The sequence below is a fragment of the Phodopus roborovskii genome, unplaced genomic scaffold (assembly GCF_943737965.1).
Source record: "Phodopus roborovskii unplaced genomic scaffold, PHOROB, whole genome shotgun sequence".
NCBI lineage: Eukaryota > Metazoa > Chordata > Mammalia > Rodentia > Cricetidae > Phodopus > Phodopus roborovskii.
The window spans coordinates 69,945-84,838 of NW_026125383.1; positions in this window are offsets into that span (position 1 = coordinate 69,945).

Sequence of the window (14,894 nt, forward strand, 5' to 3'; positions counted from 1 at the left end):
ATTTCTCTTACACATTTGAATTAGGGTGACAGGGTTACTGTATACTGCTGAACAAGAAGGCAGATCTATAAGCGTGTACAGCTGAACAAGGAGGTGGCAGGTTTGACTAGTCTCAGTAGAACGTCTATGTGAGAGCAGTCTCGGGCTTATATACATCCAGGAGGAAGCTGCAATCGAAACGTTTTGTACATGCTGTCAACATTCGCACAAAGACCAGGAAAAGCCTTTACTGTTCTAGTGGGTCTGAGGCACTGGGGTCCTTGAAGAGGCCATGTACATGCTCATGTCAAACAACACACATTCACTTAGGACTCCTCTACTCTCTGGAGAGGGCTCGAGAATAGTGGCCCTCACCCCTCCTAATGCTATGACTCTTTAACATTATTCTTCATGTTGTGGTTACAACCAACCATAAAAATATTTTCACTACTACTTCATGCTACTGTAGTGAATTGTAATATAAATACCTGGTTATGCAGGATATCTGATGTACAGACCCCTAAAGGGATCATGATCCACAAGTTGAGAAAAGCTGTTCTAGAGGAAGGCAGCTTTTGAGTCTTCACCATCCTGGGCTATGCACAAGGTCCCTAGCTAATGTATTCCAAAGAACTTTCTGTAGAGACGAAGGCATGGAGCCCCATACAGTGACCACTAGCTAGTTCACAGCTACTGCCTCTGTTCAACCTCAAGAGAAAAAGTCCATGTTTGCAAGAAACTTTGCTCAAAGTTAAAGGAGACTTAAGTTTATCGCTGACAAAACAAACAAGCAAACAAATAACAACAATGAAACTATGCAATCCCAAAGGTTTTAGATCAAGGAAGATGGATTTAAACACCATTGGCCTCTAAATGCTGGAGAACAAGATGAATGCGGTACCTACGGCCCAGTGCTCCTCTCTCTCCCTGTTCTCTGGTGACATCTCTGATATTATTTACTATTCCCTGTCTAGCTGTGTGGCCAGAGAGGTCTGTGTCTAGGTCTGTATAGCCATATTCCAAGCCCTCTACCAGGATACCAGAGATGGGGGAGAAAAGCTGAGTCCCTATGGCCATGGTTCCACTTAGCAGCCCCTGTGTTGGTGATATCCCCGGGGTCTCCTGCAAACCCATTCCTCCTGCTGTCTTCCGGCTAGGAGTGGAAGTGTTGTTTGTTGTTTGCCCTCTAGTGCCTCACTGCTCTTGTTTGGTCCCTTTCATCTTGACCTAACCTCCCTAAAGAGAATGTTTATCTCCTTGAATATGTCGTCATTTCCAGCTGAAATTCTGATTGATGTGCCTAGTGTTTTTTAAGAAAAGTACAGTTTGCATTCCCCAAATTGCCAGCAAAAACAATAACATATGGTTGGGTTTGTGTTTGTTTCTTTGACAGTCATGCCTCCCAGGTTATCGCCCCAGGCAAGAAAACCCAGTCCTCAACTTCAGAGACCGAGAGGCACATCCGGTTCCCAGATGATTGATAGAACAGGGGTGATCGGCACCTCAAACTGCTAAATGATTTAGCTCTCCTGTCAAAGGCTTCCCGCTCTGCCGTCTGCAAAGCATTTTTTTTCCCAATTATTCAATCTGTTGGGTTCGCTTAGTCAAGTCCATTCTGCACACACAAAGAGAGTGTCATGAATATGTGGTGTGCACATGACCAGCTGGAATATTTGCAACTAGGAACAGACGCTCTGGCCCCCTCGGAGGATATCCGGAAATCATCTTGGCCAGGCTCCTAGCTGTGTTTGCCTTGATTTGCAGGTGGCAGCACTGCAGACAAATGCCAGCAGAGGTACTTGGTTCACATGTTGCCCTTCCCTATATCCAAGCCAGACATTGTTAACCAGGAAGATGTCATAAGCTGCCTAACAACTGATACTAATGCGTCTCGGGATGTATTTGCTCTCTGACATGTTCTCAGACTTTAAAAGCTAGGAAAGTGGACTGAAGATAAGTCTGTCATCTCTTACTGCCCTGTTCCCTTTTTTTTTTTTTTTTTTTTTTGCAGGATTTTCTTATTAATTCAAAAAACTGTATGTATTAATCCCATGCTTTCCTTCATTCTTGTAAGTTTAGAAAATGACTGTCAGTTTCTAACATAATAGGGAGATTATACCCTCCCTTCCTGGGTATGTGCCACCATGACCAGTTTTTTTTTGTGGTACCGGGGATCTGTTCTGTGTAATCAGGAAAATGGTCTGTAATATCCATGCTTCTGGTTTTGAGTGAGTACTGAGTATATGACAATCAGATGTAAAAAAATAAATAACAAGTGATGGAGAGAGGGGGATGATAGGTAGATAGATAGAAGAAAAGAAAGGAAGGAAGGGAGAAAGGAAGGAAGGAAGGAAGAAAGAAAGGGTTTTAGTCTGTATTCTACGGCTGTGAAAAGACACTATGACCATGGTAACTCTTATAAAAGAAGGCGCTTGCTTATAGTTTCAGAGGTTTAGCCCATTATCCTTATAGCAAGAAGCATGGTAGCACATAGGCAGACAAGGTAACTGAGAAGTCTACATCCAGTTAGACAGGCGGCAGGAAGAGAGAGCCACTGAGCCTGGTTTGAGCATTTGAAACCCCATAGGGTTGAAACCCCATAGAGGACATACTTCCTCTAAGAGCCACACTTCCTAATCCCTATCAAGCAGAGCCCCTAATTACCAAGCCTTCAAATATAGGAGCCTATGAGGGCCATTTCTATTCAAACCACCACAGGTAAACTGAAGCAACATATTTTAAAATACCATCAAATTAAGAGTTTACAACATTCAACAGAAAAGACTGAGGTGGCCTGATTAAGAGAAAAATCAAAGGTAACAACAAATTGAGGTCTCACAAACATCCAGCAGAAATTAGCTGGGGAAGCTGAAGAAGTCAGCTGGGTCCCTGAGTGAGTTCTCTAGCTCTGCATGAGCTATCCACTCCCTATTCCCACTCAAATATTTTTAAGCTATGGGGTAAATGATGGTAGCCTATGTGAGAAATGGTTTGCCTTCAAGGACACAATACATTTAATATCCTTACCTGCTTGCTGGCTTTTCCTCTCCCTGTTACAGTCAGAGACCAAGCCTGCCCAGTACATGGGTTTTAGAAGAAACAAAGGAGGGTCTTCTGTGTTTCAAGAGTCCACTTTCAGCAAGCTATATAGCACATGACAACTTACCAATATAATTTACATTAAATGACCAAGCCCAGGGCTTTCCCGAATGCTAAGCAATCTACTAACTGAGCCACATAGCCAGCCATTATCTAGATTTGTGAGTGTGATAACAGAAGCCATGATGGAGGACCTATCAGATAAGGGCTCTGATGAACAAGATGAGTGAACCCCAGGCTGACCTCTGCTAGAAATGCAGTGTACATGAGAAAACTACCTTAGGAAGGTACTAAGACTTGGAAGTCATTTCTTCTGGATAGCCTAAACCATCTTGTTGGACACTCCCCCACCCCCATTCTGCATCTTGATACATCTTGATGTTATCTTTGAACATCCAGGTTAGCTGAAACTCTCTGTGTCACAACAAAGAAATGACCTGATATATTTCTGTGTTCTACATGTTCATGTTCTCTAATTCTTAGTCTCTTACATAGTGCTAGATGGTAATGCTGCTTAAAAGGCTGCTGTGAGATAGCATCTTCCAGGCTTACTGGGATGCTACATATATGAAATCTAAACAACATGGATGTCTAAACAAGACCTACCTAATGACCATGGTAATCAACATGCCAGTGGGGATGGAAGACATTTCACAAAGACCCACCCCTAGATGAAGAACTCCAGGCACTCAGTGGCTGCCAAGGGAAGGGTAATATATATTGTCTAGGAATGAGCTTCCTGCTAGTTTGTCCAATTCCAATATTTGGCCCTGACACATCTATTTATGAGCAAAAGTATACGGTAAGTTGTCCAGCACCCATCGTATAATGAGCATTTTTCTATGTTGCCTGCCAGTGAGTACATTTAACAACACATATAGCATACAGTAAGCATTCAGATCGATGGTCAGCATCATTCTCATACTATGATGATCATTGTCATTGCTGTGATGCAGTTCTTAGAAAAGCCCAGTGAGGAAGAGTGTTATCTCCACTTGGCAGAAATGGAAACTAAGGCACAAAAAAGTCACATGGTATACCTAAGGTTCCAGAGGCTAAAATATGCACCAAGGCTGATCCTAAGCGTGACCTAAATCCAAGTCGTGTCATTTCATACGGCCTCTAGAGCAGCTCCACCAATACTACCAGAATCAGGTAGTTCAACATGAAACATCAAAACTGATCCCCTGGTTCTCTTACCCACAGCTGTTTCAGATCAATTTATTGAGAGAGAAAAATCAGGTTCCCTGAACCAACACCTCTTGAACATTAAACTTGGCATTCAAGAAGAGAGTTATGTTTTTGTACCAGCTTCATGATTCAGTACTGATGAGTTTCTCCTTCTTTCTCCATTTTCTTCAAAGTCTCTGAGCTCACGTGTCAATTATTTCATAAGTAGCATGGGACAAGGGGTTAGTGCCAAGTTTCCTGGCCCAATTCATCCCCTAGAGACACAGAGTCCAAACAGAGGGAGGGGGAGAACCCAGGCACGATGGACCTATCACCTGACCTCAGTACATCCCAGCTTCCTCCAGGCCATTTATTTCATTAAAGTGCAGATGCTCAAGGGAAACTCAGGAGAGGGGACAATTTCATTTTTCCTGTGCCTTGGAAATTAAAATTCTTTCCAAAACATAATTTGCTTTGCTCTTTGAGAAAGCTACGAAGAGGAAAAAGGGGGTCAGAGGAGTGCAAAGAATAAAATAAGAAACAGAGAGGATGAGAGAGAGGGTAGAATAAAAAGATACATAGGAGAAGGGAGAAAGGGAGAGATTAAGGTGGGGAAGGAAGAAAAGGAACAGAGTAACAATGAAATGGGCACTGTATCTTCATTTCTTCAGCATCCATGCAGCTTTCATCTGCTTTTAAATTTTGATTGGTCCATATGGTGAATCACTAATATACTGTCAAAGGCATTTTATATAATTTCTTTCCTATACCCCAATAATCCCCAGAAAAGCCTCAAACTCAATGTATTTAACATCTGTGGTGCATCTTGAGATGACATGGAGTAGTGAGAAATCCAGCTGATCTGTGTTCAAAATACAATTTTAGCACTTGGTTGTCACAACAAATTCTTACTGATAGCCATGTAAGTGCCAAGCCTTGGACTGGCATTGGGTTACAGTGAAGCATTTTCATCCTTGAGGAATAAATATTAAGGGAAACGTGTGGCATATTACTAATAAGCACAATAGCAAAAAAGAAGTAATAAATTGGGGTAGATCACAAGTTTTAATAAGATAATCAGGGTGGGCTTTTCTGTGAAGGGTGACTTGAAGAAAGAGGAATTCCCTTAGTTAGCATCTCTATTGCTGTGAGGAGACACCATGACCATAGCAACCCTTATAAAGGAAAACATTTAATTGGGGCTGGCTTACAGTTTCAGGAGTTTAGTCTATTACTGTCATGGTAAGAAGAATGGCAGCATACAGGCAGACATGTGGAGAAGAAATTAAGAGTTCTACATCTTGATCCACAGGTAGCAGAAGATTGTATGCCACATTGGGTGTAGCTGAGCATATGAGACTTCAAAGCCTGCCCCCAAAGTGACACACTTCTAACAAGACCACAACTACTCCAACAAGGCAACACCTTCTAATAGTAGTACTCCCTATGGGCCAAGCATTCAAACACATTAGTCCATAGAGGCCATGCCTATTCAAATCACCACAGGAACCCTGGAGATGCCTGTGGGCAAGAGAAAAAACCAAGTGCAAATATCCTGTGGAGGGCATGAGCATGCCCAGCCAGAGATAAACCCATGGAAAGGAAGGTTTGCAGCCAGTTATGTTTCATGAATCATAATCCTAGAACATCTGTGGCTATGGCAGGAGGAGGGCCATGAGTTCCAGGCCAGTTAGTTACATAACAAAGCCGTGCCCCCATCTCTCCAAAGAGATTTACCCTATCCAGGAGTGACCTCATGGACCCAGTATAACCAGGAGCAATGTGAGGGTGTGGGAAAAATTTAAAAAGATCCTGGTACACTCAGAATTACTGAAATTCAGAGGTTACAGGGAATGAACAGGAAGAAACAAAAGGGATGATCAAAAACTAGGACTCCTGAAACTGACTTGAATGGTACAATCTAGAGTAAGACTGAGAATGAGTATCTAAAATAAAGTAAAAGACAAAAGCATCAAAGATCAGGTTGGAGATAAAGGGTATCACAACTGTGTCTTGGCAGACTGGTGCTGGTGAGGGGTCACAAAGAACCAGCACATGCTCTACAAGGAATTAGAGGGAGGATGTGGGGATCAGTGGATGACTGAGACTGAGAGGGAAAACCTGATAACTTGCCTTTCAGCTTGGCTTGGAACTGTTAGGAAGGATGGACACACAATGATCTGGAAATGGTTGAGAGCCTCTAGAATACCATAATTATGGTATTTACCAGAGAGGAGGAGTCACAGTGTGTAGCCAGGAAGAGTTTGGGACATTGGCACTTCACTAGGGAACATACCAGGTCCTCACCAGACAGGTGGTCTAAACATGCTACATATCCTGTGAGGCCAAGAATTGCTCCACAAAATGAAGGCTTGTCCCATCCAGTAGTGTCTTCTTCTAGAACACTAATACAGACGGGTAGTGAGACCATCCAGCATGAAATGGCAAGGTAAGAAATGTAGGTGTGCTCACAGGTGCTTGACATTGTGTTCCAGGCGACACAACGGAAGGGTTATAGAATGTGCAAAGTGTAAGGAGTTGTTGTTGGGGGCAGGGGGAGATATGGGAATGAGAGTCTGGGGCTGAGTAAGCAATTACACAGTAGTCCCAGGCTTCTCAAGTATCTGATACAAGCATGAAGATGAGTTGGAGAGATGGTCCTGCTGGCCTCAGGGCAGATGGCAGTGACAAAGCTGTGTGTGGAAGGTAGGAGACACATGCTGCCCTGGATACATCTCTACAGAGCCAATGATAGACGGCTCTGAGGCACTAGGGAAAGTTCTCTGAAATACCAAATTCCTAGTGTTCCCTCTCTGCCCTGGAGTCCAGTCCAGTTCTATGCTGGTATCCTTAGGCAGGCCATTTAACCTTGCTGAACCTGTTTGTCAACTCATCTGGTAGTCCAATGAGACTCAATTCTAGAAGACAGTCCAGTGTCCTAGGTGCTTGCCACTGTGAGAGCCACAGTCTCTGGCTTAGATTCTATGTAGAAGGTCAAAAACCCTTAACCTAGAGACAGGAGAGAAGTCCTAGTCCCTACTTCAAATGACTTACATGATCCCACCTAGATAACATTGCCCTACATGTGGAATGGGGGTGGGAGGATGGGAGGGGAGGGTGGTCAAGGTGTATGTGAAGGGGGAGAGAGAGAAGGTAAGAGGGAGGGGAGGGGGAGAGGGAACTAGGATCAACATGTAAAATAAAAAAAAATAATAATTAAAAAAAAGAAGGTCAAACCCCATCTCTGCTTCTTACCATGGCACCAAGGTTATTTAACAACGTGGGACCTCCATTTTCCTCGTAAATATGATGGGGAAACCATACCAGGTAATAGGGCTCTTGAAAAGAGTCATGGGAAAGAAAATATAACAAGCTGTGAGCTTGACTTTCTCTTTGTTAGGAGACTCAAAAATTCACAAATGGAGTTTTTTTCTAGAGATTTCTACATCAACCACCAGGCACCCTTTGCTCTGGATCAGAGCAGCTCCTCGGGCTTTTGAAGTCTGGGGAACCAGCTTCAGGATCTTGCTCAACAGAAAAGCAAGAGACAGGCGTTTGCAGTGGCACTGGCCTATGTGTAGTGCAAGCCTGAGAAAAGCTGAATGCCATGAGAAGGGAAGGGAGGCCTGGGTTCCACAAAGTCATGGCAGACACCTGTATAGTACTCTAGGGAAGACTTGGCAAAGTGTGGGACTGAGCTACATGTGGCGCTCACACATGACCCCAGCATTTGTGGGGTTAAGGCAAGAGGAGTGCAAGCCTGGACACTGTCATGACCCTACATACAGAGTCTCGGTGTATTAATTGGGGCTGGCGCGGCAGCAGGACAAGACCAGGCGGCGGGCGGAAAAACCCTACTCCTTACGTATGGCACCCACGTGGCTAATAAGAACTTCCACTTAAAATTTAATAAAAGCTTAAAAAGGGGTTTTAAAAACAATAGAACAAGCAAGGTTTCTTGGTAGCAGCATTTTTCTCGGTTGGACTCTGCTTTGCGAGAGACAAGCAGATACTCGCACAGCTCCTTTAAGGGAAGGTTCCTGACTCAGCATAAGCGGCAAAAACACCGCAAGGCTTTTAAAAAGCACTGCTAACAATTTATTGGTGTGTATGAGAGATGGCAATGGCAGTGACCACATCTCCAAGCCAGCAGCATCCTTGCTGGATGGCAGCAAGCAGACCAAAGTGGTGACCACAGCTCTCAGTGCTTGCGGTAATATAGCCGCCGCCATGTTTGATAAACCGCCGCAGAAACATCTATGAATTTCATTTTAGCAATGTTGTTGTTTAACAGATAAAGACTCGTGGCCAGACACAGATAAAGATTTACAGTAAAGACAGATTCACATTAAGAAAAAGTGCTAAAAGTTTACAGTGTATTTTAAAATATATGTAGACATGGAAAAGAAATAAAATGGTTTTAAAAAGACAAATAGGAGCTGGGTGTGGTGGCACATGCCTTTAATCCCAGCACTCGGGAGATAGAGACAAGCAGATCTCTTGTGATTTCAAAGTAAACCTGGTATGCAGAGTGAATTCCAGGACAGATAAGAGTTACACAGAGAAACCCTGTCTCAAAAAAAAAAAAAAAAAAAAAAAAAAAAGTAAAAGAAACAGAGTAATAAAAAAGCCACATAAAGATGGGAGAGAATATGGATACTGTATGGCATTATATTGTCTTTATATCGTTTGACTGCTGAGGAAACAGCTGTTAAAGGAAATACTGCTGGATTAATTCAATTTATATATTTTAAAAATGCTTTGATTCAAAAATTTAAGTCTAAGGACAAGTTACTGTGGATTCCTTCCAGACTAATATGGTTTGATCAAGCCAGGCCCCCTGAAACAGAGTTGCTGGTGATCCAAAATTCAAAACAGCTTGGACAAAGCAGCCTTGCAGACTACAACCAGGATTTCTGTGTCTTCTTTAGGATTCCCCATGACAGCACCCTTTACCAGCAGGAAGTAGTTTGGAAAGAACGACCCAAATTCCCAAATATTGTTTATAAATGTTTGTTTCCATTTAAATGGGGTTGTTTATAAATGGTTAACAATCACAACCAATATCTTTTTAAAGGTAAAAAGGGAATTATGGTATAGCTATGAATACTTTGTTTTGGAATGGATTTTCATTTATTGATACAATTTAAGGTCAATTTTGTGATATCCATATTTCTCTTGTTTAGGTATTGTGTTTATATAGCTCATTTAGGAATGTAATGTATAATTTAGTACAGATTATAGTTACCTATAATAGTCAAATTTATAGTGTTAGGGTTTCTAGATATATAGAGATGTATTTGAGATAAATAGGCATTCTTCAAACCTTTCAAAGGCATACAGAATATGGCATTTAAAATGGTTTAGAGTTTTTCTTGACAGTGAGACATAAATGCTCCTGGCAATACCACCTGCACCAGAAAGGAAGATGGAAGATGGACATCGAAGAAACGCGTTATGGAGTTTGCTTTCAATATAGCAAGACAAGCCATTTGGACAAGATACTGCTCTTGTCTGGACTATTTGACTTTATGCTGTATAAACTGGACATGCAGGACCCACAGAAAAGTGACTGCTGATTCAAGATGGACATTGCTACAGAGTTCCTGCTTCATGGAAGAATCTGCCACACAGTCTGCAGGACACAGAGAAAAGTGATTGACAAACTGCCAATATAAGAAGACAGTTTAAAGTTTCCTGTTTGCTGAAGAGTCGGCCAGATATACTATGGCCTATGGGCTGAAAATGGAAGATTACAGAACTTCCAGTAACTTACCAGGCAGTGAGTTTTCTCTGTCATTTCTAGAGTTTATATACTATCCTTCTGTGGTCTTTGAAGGAGCTGAAGACAGATAGTTATGGTTCTAGTTTTCCTTAGTTAGGATTAAAGATGTTACATATAGGACTTTAGACTCACAAAGATAGAATAGATGATGGAATATTTTCTTAAATCTTAGTAAATGTCAGAAAATGGGTCTGACTTCTGACTTGAGTCCAGATTCCACTTTCCTTCTAGGAAGCCCCATCTACTCTGAAGCTACCTACCCACAGTGTACAAGCAACCAGAAGCCACTCTGTCCACAGCCCTGCCAGAGGTGGGACTGGGACCACAAAGGCGGTCAGGGTGACCTCTCAGGAGCATTAGACAACTTCCTTTCTGTAGGATCAGAAGCAGCCAGTATAGCCTACGGGCATTAGAGTGTTTGGAAACAGGATGCCTGAAAAAGCCAAGAGAAGAAAACACAGGTTCCCTTTCATCCTTCTCCGAGGGCTTAGGTGTTGATAACCAATCTCCAAGTCAGGGATTAATGGAGCAAGGCAATGCACAGCTGCAAGGAGCTATGTATCTCTTGCCTTTACGTAAGAACCACAGTTGGAGGTTGGCGATGGCTCAAGCACAGAGTCCTTACTCTCTGCATCTGAATATGCCTTATTGTGGAAATGGTCTTGGAAGGTGATCCAAGTAAAATGAGGTTACTGGTATGTGTCCTAACCCCACAAACCCTTGCTCATATAGAAACAAGAATCCCCCCTCCCCAGTGTATGCAGGCATACAGAGGAAGGATAATATGTGAAAACAAAGGCAGGAGCTCGGGTGACAGGTCTATGGACCAAGGAATAGCGATGATTATTAGCAAGTTCCAAGAAGCCAGAGGGAATCGGAGAAACACCTTACTCTTGCTGTTCCTAGAAGCATCCAACCCCTCTAAACATGCTCTAGGACTTACTGCTGAGAGACCATTTTCTGTTGTTTACGCCATTCAGCCCCTGGTACTGGCTATAGCAGCCCCGCCAATGAATGCAAGAGCATGAGATACCATTAGCACAGAGCCATGGGGGAGGGGGGGTCACACAACTGAACTGAACCTCTGCACCACTCACTTGCCTTACTAGGTCACCATTTCCTCACCTGTTAAAGTAAGGAAACCCTCCATAGCTTGTGGCGGAGGCAAACACCCAGTTACAATGCCTGCCTCCCAGCACCCCCTCAGCAGTGCCAGTGTGGTTGTGATTAGCAGAGGTGAGAGCTTATCTCACATTCCTTCTCCCCTCTGAACCACTCCACCCTCAGAAGGCATGCAGAAGGGCCAGCGTCCCGCCAGCCTGTGGGGATGCCTAGGATATGGGGATAACTCCTGATATCATACCGTGGAAGAAGACACTCCAACAAACACTCTGATCACCGAACAAACGCAACAGCTTTGAACCCTGCTTATCTCACAGGTGTGTAGATAGGGGTGTGGCTAGATTAGGACCTCACTCCTGAGGTGGCTATGATTACCTAAGTCTTACCTGGAGAACTTGCTTGGATCAACTGCTTGCTTTGGAGCTCACAAGTTCCTCGGAATATCCGGATCTTTGCAGTTGTAGCAGTGAAGTTCTCACTCCTCTCAGGGCCTACAAGTGGAGAAGTGCTATGTGTCAAACTTCCTTATATCTTGGATCTTCCTGACTTCTGCTACTGGCTGCTCTTATGGGGCTCTTGAGATTAGATTAAGCCTGCCTGGGTAACCCCCATAGCCCATGTGTTCAGCAAATAGTTATCGGAAACACTTGTTCAAAGGCTGTCTGGAACGGGGCATGGTGACTCAAGTACAATATCAGCACTCAAGAGGCCGAGACAGGAGGATTGTCAGGAGTTCCTAGCCAGACTACATAGTAAGCTCCAGGTCAGTCTAGGTTCCAGAGTGAGACCCTGTGTCAACAACAACAACAACAACAAAAAAAAAAAAAAAAAAAAAACAGCAAACAACAAAAGACAGAAGGGTCCAGAAGCTTACAATCAAGAAGACATTACCCTGTGGAGATGGTCATGTAGTATATTACTACATAGAGTTTCGTAGTAGGGAGAGAAGTGGGGCTCAATTCTGAATAAAGAAAACTGGAAATTTATAGCAAAGGAAGAGTAAGCGGAAAGTCACTGACACACTCATCTAGCGATTCTGGCTAAACCGACCCAACAGGATTCTTGCTCAGACCTCATCTGGAGGTAGTAGGGGAAGAATTTAGTCAGCTATGGAGGGTGATCAAGCATCAAGGATAGGGGGTTCTGGCTAAACTCACTCAACAGGTTTTGCTTAGTTAGGCTCTTGGTGGCCAGAAGTGAGACTTGATTAAGCTGAGACGGTGTCACATGGGACATACTCACCCATAAGTGACCATCACAGGACACCTTAAAGCCTGCTTACTGCATGGGTTCTACTCCTGGTTCCACCCTCCTGGAGGTTGTGATTCCTGGGAACTCCAGGAAAAGCAAGTAGAGAATAAGAATGTGTCCTTCCTGAGTGGAGAGTTCAGAGAATGTGGACAGGGACTTCTGTTCCTATTAGTCTTTCAAGGGGTGGGACAAGGCTGAGGAAGTAGAAGCTGAAGTGAACGCACTCCAGGGCAAAACTGCCCTCCAGGTCACATAATTTTAGGAGTAAATGAAGGGACACAAATTATTAGATTATTTCTATAGGACCCAAACACTGGATTCCAAGAGTGTGGCTCTGGGCTATGCCTGTCTGGCATCTAATACAGGCTCTTTGTTCCCAAAAGCAATGGGAAATGGATGAAATGCATTTCTTTGTCTAAGTACTCTATGTATATGTTTAGGAGTCTGAATATATTAATAAAGTGTGTGTTATAATGAATGTACATGTAAAAAACTGGGTAATGTGAAATTTATATCTTTCAATAACACATAGTACACAATTCCCTTTCATTCTCTGCCATAACCTTGGTATACAAATTTCTCCTTCAGATTTTGAATCCATACAGTGAAAATACGCTGGGAAGAAATGAAAAAAGAAACTTAGAAATCAGAAAAAAAATATTTCTAAACATTCTCTTTTATTTTAAATTTTATTGTGGGAGTATGCTTGCTTATATATGTAGGATGTGTGTTTGAGGGCAAGCATGCCACAGCATTCATGTGGAGGTCAGAGAAGAACTTTGTTCTCTCTTTCCAACCTTGTGTAGACTCCAAGCATCAAACTCAGGTCACAAAGGTGGTATGACAAGTGCCCTGGCTCTGAGCTTCCTTTAAATGCAATGCCAGACTTTCAGAGGATTCTTCAAAGCTATCCCATTCTAAAGAGGCTCCTTTAACTGTCTTTGACTAATGTGAAATCATACAGAGAACCTTATAGGATGTAGCAATTCATAATCAAAGCCTAGAAATTAGTTTGAGGAAAACAGTAAATTATTATTGCCCTATAGATACTGTGGTTTTGTGTTCATTAACAGGTATTTGCAAACAGGGTATTTGCAAAGCTTCTTTCAGAAAACATTTTTATGACAAGAAAACAAAGGTGGCCTTCCTGAAGGGAAATAGCTAAAAAATGTTCCCTTCAAAGAAAGTAAAGGCAGTTCAGGAATGCAGAGACATAAAACAAAGAGGAAGGAGACAGCTATGAAGGAAGGTGGCCTGTTTGAACTATGTGAGTGAGAGCATCAGTCACTTACAAAGAACCATTGCCAGGAATGCAGGACCAACACAGACTGCCACAGGGAATATTGAACAGTCACATAAAGTTAGAAGGGGAACTGTTTCCTTGAATGTTTCCTTGCTTTGGCAGGGTCCTCTATGTAAACCAGGCCAGCCTCAAACTCTCAATCCATGTCTCAGCCAGCTGAATGCTGGGATTATCAGTGTGCATCACCATGGCCAGATACTTCTTATTTTAAAATTCTAGTAAGTCCAAGCTTTTAACCTAACCTAGCTAGAACATTAGCCATCATGATAAAGCTAATCATGAAGTATGTGTGGGTGGTTGGGTGGGGACTCTCTTTGATAGATAAAAAAGATCTAAACATCTGTGCCATGATGTTAATATTTCAACTCATAAACTTGCAATTCTATTAGTCATAGTTCTCCAGAGGGGCAAAACCAGTAAGATATGTATGTAATTATAAGAGGATGTATTAGATTTATTTATAACATCTAAGGCTAACCCTACAGTGCCTGGCTGCTGGTTGGAGTGCTGGGGGAAGCTTGGTCTAAGAAGTAGAAATCTCAGAACAAGAAGGCCCCTGGTACGGCTGTAGTTGGAAGCTGAGGGCTAGGGAGATCTTAGAAAGTGACTGGCAAAAGCCCACATACAAAGCCTGCAGGACGTGGGCTCTGTTTTTCCTGGGGATCAGTAACGGTGAAAGCAGCATCTACTCAAGAGAGGGTTTGGTATGTGCTGACACAGGCTTCCTCTTTATGCTTTTCATTTCCCCTTTTCTGTAGCCTTTTGGACCATACCACCCCCATTCAAAGTGGGTCTTCTCCACCTAGTTCATTGACTCACATGCCAACCTCCTCTGAAAACATCCTCACAATCATGCCCAGAAGTGTGCTTTGCCAATTTTCTAGGCATTTCTTAATGCATCGAGTTAACAACAAAGATTAATCATCATGATAACATTTCCCTGTAAGCCTGGAGACCGACCCTGTCATAGGACCTGAACCTAAAGTACTAATTAGGTGGTAGCTTTTCTATCACATAAACCAACTAAAGCTAAAGAAACATACTTGCAGTTTGTTCAGTTTTGAATAAATAGATATTTCACATGTCTAGTGTTATTCATATGGCAGGTTCTCTTATGGACAGGGCTCTCTGAGCTGCCACTTTAAATGGATGTTAATGTTTTTGCACTAGAGAGCTTTAGCCCAG